Consider the following 13,111-nt stretch of genomic DNA (forward strand, 5'->3'; position numbering starts at 1 on the left):
AAAGTTTTTATAAAATTCTATTGAAATTTCTTGCTTATGTTTAGATCTGTCAGTTTTGATTGAGTTAAAAGAGGAATGTTGAATATATGTTTAAATGAAAATGCCTTTATAAAGCCCCTACTCTTTGTCAGTAACTGAAGCCACTTCTTGGTATACTAATATTAACAAATAATTCAACTTCTGTCTTAAAACAACTTACATTCTAAAAGGGTAAGACAATAATTCTGGAGGAGGGTAATGACCAGTAAAAACTTATATGAAAAGAGAAATTGAGGGGAAATGGTTATTGCAATCATAGGTATATATTGATTGAAATGTCTTTACTAGGAATTGCAGCTTTTATTTGTTTATGCTTCTCAGAACTGGAGTTGGAAGAACTGCAACTTATGCAAAGTGGTGTAGTATTTAGATGTTCTGAAATATTTAGCTGAAAACTTGCCAAACAGATCCTAGAATTAGATATGTGGAGCCTTAATTTTTACAGAGAGCTGGAGACTGGATCTTGTCATTTCTACAATCAGGCAATGATATGGTGGAATATAAAATAAGATGAGATAAGGTTAAACTTGAGTCCTCAGAACTTGTTTTACTGTATAATTTTCATGGTTTGCAATTTAACTTTTCCTTTAAATACTTGTGTTCAGTAACATTTTATTGATGCATAGTTAGTATTGATAGTGTTTAATTTTCCTTAAGTAATATATTTGCTTTATCATTTGAAATTAAGATTGATTTAGGCAATTTAATGGTTAGATTTGCTAGGCCTGGAGTTCAGAAGAGATCTGAGGTCAAATTTGGACTCAGACAGCTTTAAGCTGTTTTAACTTGGCCAATTCATTTAACTTTAGTTGCTTCAGTTATATCAACTATAAAATGAGAATAATGATTTCATTTTTTCCTAGGGTTGTAGTATGGATCAAATGAGATATTATTTATAAAGCATTGAGCACAGTGATTGGCACATAGTGCCTTAGTGTTTAAGAAATAACTATTTATCTCCAATCTTCCTTAATCTGGTTTTGTTTCCTTAGGACAGCATAAAAAATTGTATTTCTGAGTGTATTATATCTGAGGGTTTTTTCCAGGTGTTGATCAACATCGTTTGGTTTTTGATTTCTATAGTTCTGGATAAGTTTGTTTTTTATTTAATGAAGGTGGAAAGAGCATTTCTTTCTATCATAGTTTTCAGGGGACATTTTTTACTAGTTTCTCTTTATAATACTTTTTAGATTAGATATTAGCAGATTTTGTTAATATAAGCCATGATTCCTAGTAGATATTTTAATGTTTTGCTCTTGTTTTTTAAATATTTCTTGTATGGTTGAAATATTTACAATTGTAAATTGATCACAGAGTAATTTCAATTTAAAATCAATTTAATTAAATGACATTTTGAATCTGAGTCTCCTTGTCTTACTATTGGTAATCAATATAATAGCCTTTGAGCTGCTTTGTTTCTGACTAGGGGTAGCTCATCCTCTTTTCAGGGTAATTAGGTGACTCACTGCATCAGTATCAGACTTAGTTTGGACAGCTGATTTACTTTAGTTCCATGACAGATCAGAATTCTAAAGCTCAAATGATCCATCAGCCTAAGCATCCCCTGAAAGGGCTACAGCAAGTTGTACAATTCCTGATTCAGTTCTGAATATAATGAATATCATGTGGAAAAAAGAACAATTCTACATGTATGGTATCACAGAAAAAGAGAATTACATGTGAAACTGACAATCTTTATTATGTACAGATTATTTTTTATAGTATGTACTAACTTACACATGTTTTCAAAGCTGTCTCACATTTCTTTTATCTTCTGTAAATTTTAATATATTTCAATGACTATGATTTCATTTTTTTCATTTTTTGGTCAATTTTCACTAAATTTCCATCCAACTCAAGATACCCCAAGTTAAAAATAAGAAAACACAATACTTGAGAAAAATATTGATAGTTAAGGAAAACAATGCCACCTTTTCCAAGTGCAAAATGTCTCATTTTGTATCTTGAGTCCATAATTCCTGTAAGTAGAGCAGAAACAGTGTTACTTAATTAATTCTCTAAAGTTATGATTAGTTATTTTATTGACTGTATTGATTCAAGTTGTCTTTTTTCTTTCTTTTCAAAATTTCCTTTAATGAATAACCAACAATACTTACTGATAAAGAATGTAAATGAAGAAATTTGGACTAGATGATAGCATAAATAGATTCAAAATTTGTTGAATAACTTTCATTTAATGGTAATCTCGAAGGAGGTGTTGACTATAGAGGATCTGGAATATATACTGGGTTTGTGATAACTAATATGTACATATATACACACATATATACACACACATATGTATATGTGTGATGTGTGTGTGTGTGATCAATGATTTGGGTTAATGTGCAGATGACATTACCATCAAATTTGCACATGATAGAAAGTTGGGAGTGAAAATTACAATGAATATTTCCCTACAGTACAGAGACAGAGTCAATTGAATAAAGATCACAGCAGGCCAGAAAGTAGAGCTGGATAAAATAAGATGAAATTTAATTTGAATAAGTGTAAAATCTAGTAGAAAAATCAACATCAATGTACACAATGTGAAACATATGACTAGAGAACAATTTATGAGCTAATCATATGACTCAACAATGTCATGAAAGCCAAGAAAATCAATGTGATTTAAAGCTTTAGTAGGAAGTTGGTGGCTCATTGAATATTGTTATGGACCTTAAGAAAGGAAGATCTGAGAACAAATCCTGCATTAATAAATGATTTGGGGGCGGCTAGGTGGCATAGTGGATTAAAGCATGGCCTTGGAGTCAGGAGTACCTGGGTTCAAATCCAGTCTCGGACACTTAATAATTACCTAGCTATGTGGCCTTGGGCAAGCCACTTAACCCTGTTTACCTTGCAAAAAAAAAACGTAAATGATTTGATATGGGAACCCAAGCAAGTAATTTAATTACTTTCTTGTTATTTTTATTTATTTTTAGGGTTTTTATTTTTTTTTTTTTGCAAGGCACTGGAGTTGTGAATTGCCCAAGGCCACATAGCTAGGTAATTATTAAGTGTCCAAGGCTGGATTTGAACTCAGGTACTCCTGACTCCAGGGCAAGTGCTCTATCCATTGTACCACCTAGTTACCCCAATTTAATTGCTTCCTGACTCAGTTTCCTCATCTGTATATTGAAAACAATAATGGTACTTATCTTCGAGGGCTATTGTGAGAATAAGAAAATATTTGTAAATCTCTTTTCATAAATTAAAATGCTACATAAATACTAGTGATGATGATTATGATGACGATACTGATGATACAGTGATGGTGGTGGCGGTAGTTGTGATGATAATCATGATAACGCTGATATGATGGTACACAGGGATGTAGACTTTTCTGGGGATGCTTAGGCTGATGGATCATATGATCCATGGGTACACATCCCATAATGAATGGGATTATCTTATTGTATTATTTCTTAGGCCAAATATGGAATACTTGTCCAATTTTAGGTATCACATTTGAGGAAGAATGTCACTTAGTTCAAAAAGACAGTATTGTACACTCAAAGGAGCAATCAATTTGGAATGAAGAAAATGGGTTGTAATCTCCCCTCTAATACTTAGCTTCTGAGTGACCTTGGGCATGACAATCTCTCTGTGCTCTTGTTCTATGTCGATAAAAGAAAGGAGCTGTATTAAATGACCTATAACTTCTCTGCCAGTTTCAGATCTTTGAACTATGATACTATGATTTATTTTATTTAGATAGTAAAGGTTTGGGAGTGTCAATATTCCCCAGATCAGCAAACAAAATATAAATGAGAAGTGTTTTAATAAATGACACCTTTATGCTGTGTGAACAAATTTTGTGGGGCTTACAAAGGTGTAGCTAATTGCCTTAATAACTATATGAAGGCTTTATAATTATACTCCAGCATTCGTTTTGATGCACTTTAAATAGATAGAATTTACTGTCCAGTATTACAGTATTCCATGTTCAGGATTTTGTGTTGAATAGTTTGAATGAGACAAGGATCAGCTATGGACTGAAGAAAGTAGACAATATTTCACACTCAGACCAGGTTGTTCTAGGAGTTGTGGGTACACTTTTTAAACTATTTTCCATTATACTTGAAGTTTGTGCTCATTCTTCCTATGAACCTTGTGTATATCTTTAGGAAAATAAAATCTAGGTTCATTTGATTGGGAAAAGTGGGGGAAAAGTTTTATAGCTTTATATATAATATAGTATCTTATTAATTGCTTATGATAAAAGCTGATTGAATCTGTTGACATTACTTACTGTTTATTTTTTTAATATTTATTTTTAACCTTTTAATGTTGAGTTCCAAATTATTTCCTTTGCTCACCCATTGGGAATGCAAGAAAAATAACAATTTTACATTTGAAATAATGCAAAACTTGTGCATGTTTACCATATCACCAAACAAGCCCAGAAATGAGAAAATTATACCTCAATTTGCATTCAGAGTCCATTAATTCTCTCTTTCTGAACATGCATAACATTAATCATTATGAGTCCTTTGCAATTGTCTTGGGTCATTGTGCTGATTAAAATAGTTAAGCAATTCATTAGTTGATCATTATAACAAAATTGTTGCTACTGTGCACAGTGCTTTCTCTATGGTTCGCACTTCATTTTGTATCTCTTCAGATGAGTCTTGCCATATTATTCTTGGAACTACCCCCCCCATCATTTCTTATAGCACAATAGTACTTTAAGGTTCCCCTCAATTTTCAATTATTTACCAGCAGAACTATGTAACTGATGCAAATATTTTCTTTGATTCTTTAGGATCCAACCCTTAATAGTGGTATTGCTGGGTCATAGTTTTGTTGCCCTTTGAGTATAGTTAGAATTTACTCTCCAGAATGACTGAACCAGTTCATAAATTCACCAGCAGTCTGTTAGTGTAACTCTTATTCTCATCCCTTCTAACATTTGTCATTTCTGATAGGTATAAAGTGGTGCCTCAGAGTCATTTTAATTTATATTTTTTCTAATAAATAGTAATTCAGAGTATTTTTATATGAATGTATTCGACTTTCATTTGTTCTTCTGAAAACTGTTCATTCATATTCTTTAATATTTATGAATTGGAAATGGTCTCTTTTTTAAAAAAATTCACTCAATACCCTTACATTTATGAATTAAAGTCTTTATCAGAGAAACTTACTGAAAATGTTTTTTAACATTATCTATGATTATTATTTAGTTGTGTCCAATGCTTTGTGACTTCATGGGTTATATATAGTAAGCCATGTTTTCTACCCTCCACTGTTTTTTGTAGTGTGTTCAAGTTCATGTTCATTGATTCCATGATAATAGATATATCTATCTATCTAATCTCCTGCTATCCTTTTCTCCATTGATTCTCCTTTGGAAAATTCCCTTCAATCTTTCCCAGCATAAGAGTCTTTTCCAATGAGTCCTTTCTTCTCCTTATGTGGTCAAAGTATTATTGACCGATTTGATCTTCTTGCTACCCATGGGACTTCTTCTCCAGCTCCATGATTCAAAAGCATTGATTCTGTGTAGCTCAGCTTTCTTTAGAGTGAAATACTCACAGGCATATACTTACTTCTAGAAGAATCAAAGCTTGACTATATGGATCTTTGTAAGTAAAGTGATGTCTCTGCTTTTAGTATGCTGAACAGATTTTTCCAAAGGAAAATCCTTTTTAAGGAACATGCATAATTTAAATTTATGCCTGCACTCACCATCTGTAGTAAATCTTTTTTTGTCAAGGTAATGGGGTTAAGTGACTTGCCCAAGATCACACAGCTAAGAAAGTATTAACCATGTGAATTCATATCTTAACTCAGGGCCTTCTGACTCCAAGGCCAGTAATCTATCCACTGTGTCACCTAACTGCCCCCATCTATAGTAATATTTCTTCCCAATAATATAAAATCTAATTCTACTTCCATTTCTGCTCCTTCTCTTGGCCAAGAATTTATGGTACCAGTTACCAAGAATGTTTGACATTAAAGTTTAAGTCACATTTTACATTCTTCTCATTCACCCTCATCAAGGGGCTTCCTAATTCTTCTTTACTTTCTGATACTAAAGTGGCAGCATCAGCATATTTGAGATTGTTGATATTTTTCTCAACAAGGTTAATTCCACCTTTTGATTCTTCCTGCATAGTATTTTGTATGATGAACTCTGCTTATAAGTTAAATGAAAAGGTTAAATTTGTATCATTTTTGGATTCTATTCCAATTAAACCAATCAGTTAATCCATGTTTGCTTCTAACTGTTGCTTTTTAGCCCATATTAAGGTTTCCCAGTGGACAAGTAAAGGAATCGGCACTCAATTCTTTTTTGAGGACTTGCCACATTTTGTTTTGATTCATATAATTAAAATCTTTAGTGTGGTCACTGAAGCAGAAGTAGACTTTTTGGAACTCCTGTGCTTTCTCCATAATTAAGCAAATATTGATAATTTCATCTCTAGCCCTTCAGTCTTTTCAAAAAACATCCTATTCTAATAATTCTCAGTTCACATATTATTTACTTAGAACTGAGTTCATAATATTCAGTAATTTGATCACTCTTTGGCATTATCCCTTTTTTAGGATTGGGATGTAAACTGATCTTTTCCATGCCAGTGACCACTCTTTTACAATGGTGTGAATTTCTGTCCATAGTTCTTTAGACACTCTGTCTACCAGATCAAATCTTTTAGTTCTAATCATCACTTTTGCTTCTTATTCATAAGTGTTGTCATTTATGTCATCCATATATGTTCTATGAGTTGCTTCAACTTTCCCCAATTTAAACTTAATTTTTCAATAAGACCATGACCTAAGTCAAAACAATTTCCAGATACTGTTTTAAATTATTTCACAGAACTTCTCTATCTTCAACTGCAAATAAGTTAATTGAATTTTGTTAATGATTATATTATCTTGTTTTGTACATCTTTAGAGTCATCTGTCAAAGTGTTGAAAAGGGGATTTTGTTAGGATGTGCTACCTTTTTAAAAATTTAATATTATTTTTCCAATTTCATTCAATGGTAGTTTTTCAACATTTATCTACTGAAAATTTATGACTTCTACATTTTTCTTTTTTTTTGTAATTTTGTTTATTTAAGGCAATGGTGTTAAGTGATTTGCCGAAGGTCACACAGCTAAGCAATTATTAACTGCCTGAGATCAGATTTTAATTTAGGGCCTCCTTAATCCAGGGCCTGTGCTCTATTCACTGGGCAACCTAACTGCCCCTGAGTCCCACATTTTTCTGCCAACTTCCTTTCTCATGGTGGCAAACCAGTCTAGTAAAAGTTGCACACATATAATTTGCCTGTAACTTATTTACATAATAGTCATATTGTAAAAAAGGAATTAGAACTCAAGGGAACAAAAAAACCATGAGAAAGAAAGGAAAAACACAAAAGAAGTTTTTAAAAATACTATCCTTTGCTCTGCATTCAGATTTTGTAGTTTTTTTTGGTTTTGCTATTGTTTTTCTATGAATGTGGTTGGTATTGTCCATAGTAGATCTCATAAAGTTGCCCTTGATCTCTGAACTGTTTAGAGGAACTATTCATCTTAGTTGATCATATCATAATGTTGTTTTTAATGTGTATGGTATTCTCTTGGTTCTACTAATTTCCCTAAGCAGCAGTTCATGCAAATCTTTCCATGCTTCTCTAAAGTCCAACCACTCAATGTTTTCTTATAGAACAATAATACTCCATAACAAAATCGTGTCCAGTCATTCTCTAATTGATCTTCATTCCCTTAATTTCTAATTATGTGCTGCTATAAATATTGTTGATCATTGAGACTTTTCTTATTTTTAATGATTTCTTTGGGATAGATGCATAATGTTGGTATTGATCGATCAAAGTGTATGGTCAATTTTATTCCTTTTTGGGTATATCTCCAGTTTGCTCTCCAAAATGACTGAATGAGTTCACAACTCCATCAAATAATGCCTTAATGTCTCAATTTTCCCACATCCTATATAACATCTATCATGTTCCTTTTTTGTCATCTTAGTCAATCTGATAAGTGTGAGGTCATATCTCATAGTCGTTTTGTTGTTCTTCTTTGCAAGGCAGTGGGTTAAGTGATTTGCCCAAGGTCACACATCTAGGTAATTATTAAATTTCTGAGGTCAGATTCTTATAGTTGTTTTAATTTGCATTTCTCTAATCAATAATGTTTTGGAGCATTTTTTTTTATAGAGTATAAACAGATTTCATTTCTTCATCTGAAAACTGCCAGTTCTTATCTATTGACTATCTCTCAATTGTGGAATGACTGGTATTGATTTAGTTCTCTATATATTTTAGAAATATTTATGAGAAATGTGAACTGTGAAAATTGTTTCCTAGCTTTCTGCTTTTCTTCCAAACTGGACTACATTGGTTTTATTAGTGGAAAATCTAATTTAAAATAATAAAAATCATCCATTTGCAATTTATAATGTTCTCTATTTCTTGTTTGGTTATAAATGTCTCCCCTCTTCATAGATCTGATAGAGTATTTCTTGTTCTCTTAGTTGGTCTAAAGTATTACACTTTATGTCTAAATCCTCTAACCCATTTTGACCATATTTTGTTATAGGGTATGGGATACGAGTCTATGCATAGTTTTGTTATACTATTTTCCAATTTTCCCCAGCAGTTTTTGTCAAATAGTGAGTTCTTATCCTAGAAGTTTGTCTTTGGATTTGTTAAAATGAAGATCACTTTAGTCATTTACTGTTATATCTTTTGTATCTACTCCGGGCCATTACTTATTTCTTAACTAGTAATAGGTAATTCTGATAATTACTACTTTATAATATGGTTTCAGACCTGATACTGCTGGGCCACCCTCTTTTTCATTTTTTTCATCAATTTCCTTGATATTCTCGAACTTTTGTTACTTCCAATGAATTTTGTTACTACTTTTTCTAGTTCTAATTTGATTGGTATGAAATTGATATTAATGTAAAGTAGTTTGTAATTCTGTTCATATGTTTTCAGGGTTTGTCATAGGTAGATTCTCAAATATTTATGTTGTCTACAATTGCTTTAAACGGAATTTCTATTTCTATCTCTTGCCCATTGTTTATATATAGAGAGATGCTGATATTTTATGTGGAATTATTTTATATCATACTATTTTGCTGAAATAACTGTTTCAGAAAGATTTTTAGTTGATTTTCTAGATTTCTATAAGTATATACCATCATATTACCTACAAAGAGTGAAAGTTTTGATTTTTCATTGCAAATTCCATTTACTTAGATTTCTTTATCTTCTCTATCATTTCTAATACTATAGTGAATAGTAGTGGTAATAATGGGCACCCTTATTGGAAATGCTCTTAGGTTAAGTTAGTCTCAATACATTGAATACTCATTGATGGTTTTAGATAGATACTGATTATTATTTTGAGCAAAACTCCAGTTATTCCTATACTCTCTAGTGTTTTAATAAGAATGAATGTCGTATTTTGTCATAGACTTTTTTGCATCTAATGAGATAATCATGTGTTCTCTGTTAGTTTCTTTATTTATATGGTGCTATGTTGAAAGTTTTCCTAATATTGAACCATCCATCCCTGCTTATCTGCTATAAATCCTACCTGATGTGTATTATCTAAGATGACAAGGTGTATTATCATAGTTAAAGCTTTTTATAATTTCTTTGATATAATATTATTTAAAATTTTTGCATCAATGTTCATTAAGGAGATGGGTCAATAATTTTTTTTTGTTGTTTTGGCTCTTACTGATTTATGTATCAGTAACATATTTGTATCATCAAAGGAATTTGATAGAACTCCTATTTTTAAAATTATTTTATATAGAATTTGAATTAATTATTTCTTAAATATATTTTAGAATAATACTAACAATTCAGCTGGGTCTGGAGATTTTTTTCTTAGGGAATTTTTGGGTGGTTTCTTCATTTCTTTTCTTTATATTTTTCCTGATTTCTTGGTATTTAGTTAATTAATCATTTGATTAATTAATTTATTTATTCATGTGTTTTCCAAATGATACTTTATTTTTCCAATTACATAATATGAAAATTTTTCAACATTCATCCACATGCATATGCATATTTATAAGTTATATGATTTCCCTCCACCCTGCCTTACCACAACCTGTCCTGTCAGCTCCAAAGAGTCTGGTGATCATTATACATATACATTTGTGTTTAACATGTCTACAGAGTAGTCATTTCTTGTATAAGGAATAAGGATTAAGGGAAAGAAAGGAAATCATAACATAGAAAGGGAAAACATAAGAGAAAGTTTTCAAAAAGTGAAAGTAGTTTTCATTTATATTCTGTAGCAGTTTTTTGTTTTGCTCTGTTTTGTTTTTCTTCCTCTGGTGTGGATAGCATTATTCATAGTAGGTCTCCCAGGGTTGTGCCAACTCTCTGAACTACTGAGAGAAACTCTATCCCTCAAGGTTGATCAAGTGACAGTGATTTTTTTTTTGGAAATGAAACTTTTCAATTATTCATTTATTTATTTATTTTCATCAATATGTACATGTTTATTTCTCAGTTATAAAATTTCTTTCCACCCCCCCCTTCTTAGTCCTCTCCCTTCAGTGGTGAACAGTCAGGTTAGCATTGTACATGCAAATTTTTGTTAATATGTTTACAGATTTTTTTTATAAAGTGTTCCTCATCTTCTGAAAGTTTTGTTTTATTTTGTTTCATTTTGTTTTTCTTCCTCTGGATTTGCTTAACATTGTACACAGCCAGTCTAATATGGTTCCTTTGAGCTACTGAGAGGAGCTGCTTCCATCAAAGTTGTTCATCTCATAATGTTGTTAATGTGTACTTTGTTCTCTTGGTTCTACTCTCTTCCATCAGCATCAGATCCTATAATTCATTCCATGCTTCTCTAGAGTCTGATCTTTTATGGTTTCTTAAGGAACAATAATATTCCATAGTATCCTACCACAACTTGTTTAGCCATTCCCCAATTGATAAACATCCTCTGTTTCCAGTTCTTTGCTATTACAAAAAAAGAACTGCTTTGAATATTTTGGAACATGTAGGACTTTTCCCACTTTTTTATGTTTTTTTTTTCTGGATATGGGTTTTATTGGTATTGTTGGTCAGAAAATATGACCAGTTTTATTGCTTTTCTGGGATAGTTCCATATTGGTCTCCAGATTGGTTAGGTTGTTCAAAACTTCAGCACCAGTGTATGCATTAATGTCCTAATCCTCCCATAACCTCTCCAATATTAATAATTTTCCCTTTATGTCTTCAATTTATTTTTCTAAAATGAGATCATTTAGGTATTTTTTCCTCTTCTTTTAATCTGAGTAACATACTTTTATAAATATTCATCCATTTCACTTAGATTATCAAATTTATTGGCATATAGTTGTCAAAATAACTCTGAAATATCACTTTAATTTACTCCTCAATGGTGGTAAATTGACCCTTTTTATTTTTGAAACTGATCATTTGATTTTCTTTCATTTTTGCAAAATGATTATCTATTTTACTGTTTTTTCCCATAAAACCAACTCAGTTGCATATATTAGACCATTTTTTTCTTGCATTCAATGTTATTAGATTTTTCAGGATTTCTAATTTGGTATTTAATTGGGAGCTTTTTATTTATTCTTTTAGTAGATTTTTTTTGGTTGCATGTCCACTTTTTTGATCTCCTCTTTCTCTATTTTATTCATATAAATATTTAATGATATAAAATTTCCCCTAAAATCTGCTTTGGTTGAATCCCATAAATTTTGGTATGATGTCTCATTGATGTCAGTTTTTTGGATGAAATGATTGATTGTTTATGTGATTTGCTGTTTGATCCACTCAGTCTTTAAATTAACTTGTTTAGTTTTCAAAGAATTTTTTATTTATTTTCCATGACTTTTTTCTTATATGCCATTTTTTTGCATCATGATTTGAAAGTCAAGTATTTGTTATTTCTGCCTTTTTGTGTTTGATTGTTAAGGTTTTTATGCCCTATTACATTGTCACTTTTGCTACAGATGCCAAGTATTGTAGAGAAAAAAGATATATTATTTTCTATTCCCTTTCAATTCCAGAGGTCTATCGTTTCTAAGTTTTCTAAATTTCTATTACTCTTCTTAACTTCCTTCTTGTTTATTTTATTAGAGTAATCTAATTCTGAGAGATGGAGGGTGAGGTTCCTCACCATTTTAATTTTGCTGCCTGTGTCTTCCTGTAATCATTTAGGTTCTCCTCTGTGAATTTGGATGCTATAGAAGTTGGTGCAAATATATTTAATAATGGTATTACTTCATTACTTATAATACCTTTTAAGAAGATGTAGTTATGTCTCTAATACTTAGCCTTCTCCTAATATAGAATTTCCCATATATTTATTGTTTTAACCTATGTTGCACTTACCACCTCCTCTGTCCAAATATACTCCTTTCATCTTTATTGACAGAAATACAATTCCCAAGCTTTAACTGATTGATTGATAAGCAAATTTCCTCATAGTTACTGTTCAAGTGCACTCCCCTCTTCTGTTCCATTATAAATATACTGCTCTATTCATAAATAACATCAAATGATAATCTATTTATGCCACATAAATAACATCAAATTATAATTTATTTGTGTCACACCTTCTTTTCGATGACCCTCTATAGACATACAATTCTAATGAGTGAGAGGAGAGGAGAGGAGAGGAGAGGAGAGGAGAGGAGAGGAGAGGAGAGGAGAGGAAAGGAGAGGAAAGGAGAGGAGAGGAGAGGAGAGGAGAGGAGAGGAGAGGAGAAGAGAGGAAAGGAAAGGCAAGGAAAAAGGAGTGAGCTAAGTGAGTTATCTTGATAAAATTTTATTAGTCTATGCACTGGTTATTTTCTATTCTAAGGAAAAATGTGTCTGTTATTACAATTATTTTTTACTTCCTTTAATATTACAATTCCTTATGATGAATGTGACATCTGTTTTTGTGTTGTTTCTACAATTTATCATGAATATTCATAGAACTAGTAGATTTAGTCTTTTTTAACATCAATGATTGAAGCATAAACTTTTATTACTGTTATGTTTAATGCTTTGCCTTGGATTCAGACATTATTGAAATAATACCCAGTACCGCTTTTCTCACAATTTTATTGACTGAGGGTT

The sequence above is a fragment of the Macrotis lagotis genome, chromosome 6 (genome assembly GCF_037893015.1).
Source record: "Macrotis lagotis isolate mMagLag1 chromosome 6, bilby.v1.9.chrom.fasta, whole genome shotgun sequence".
Lineage (NCBI taxonomy): Eukaryota > Metazoa > Chordata > Mammalia > Peramelemorphia > Peramelidae > Macrotis > Macrotis lagotis.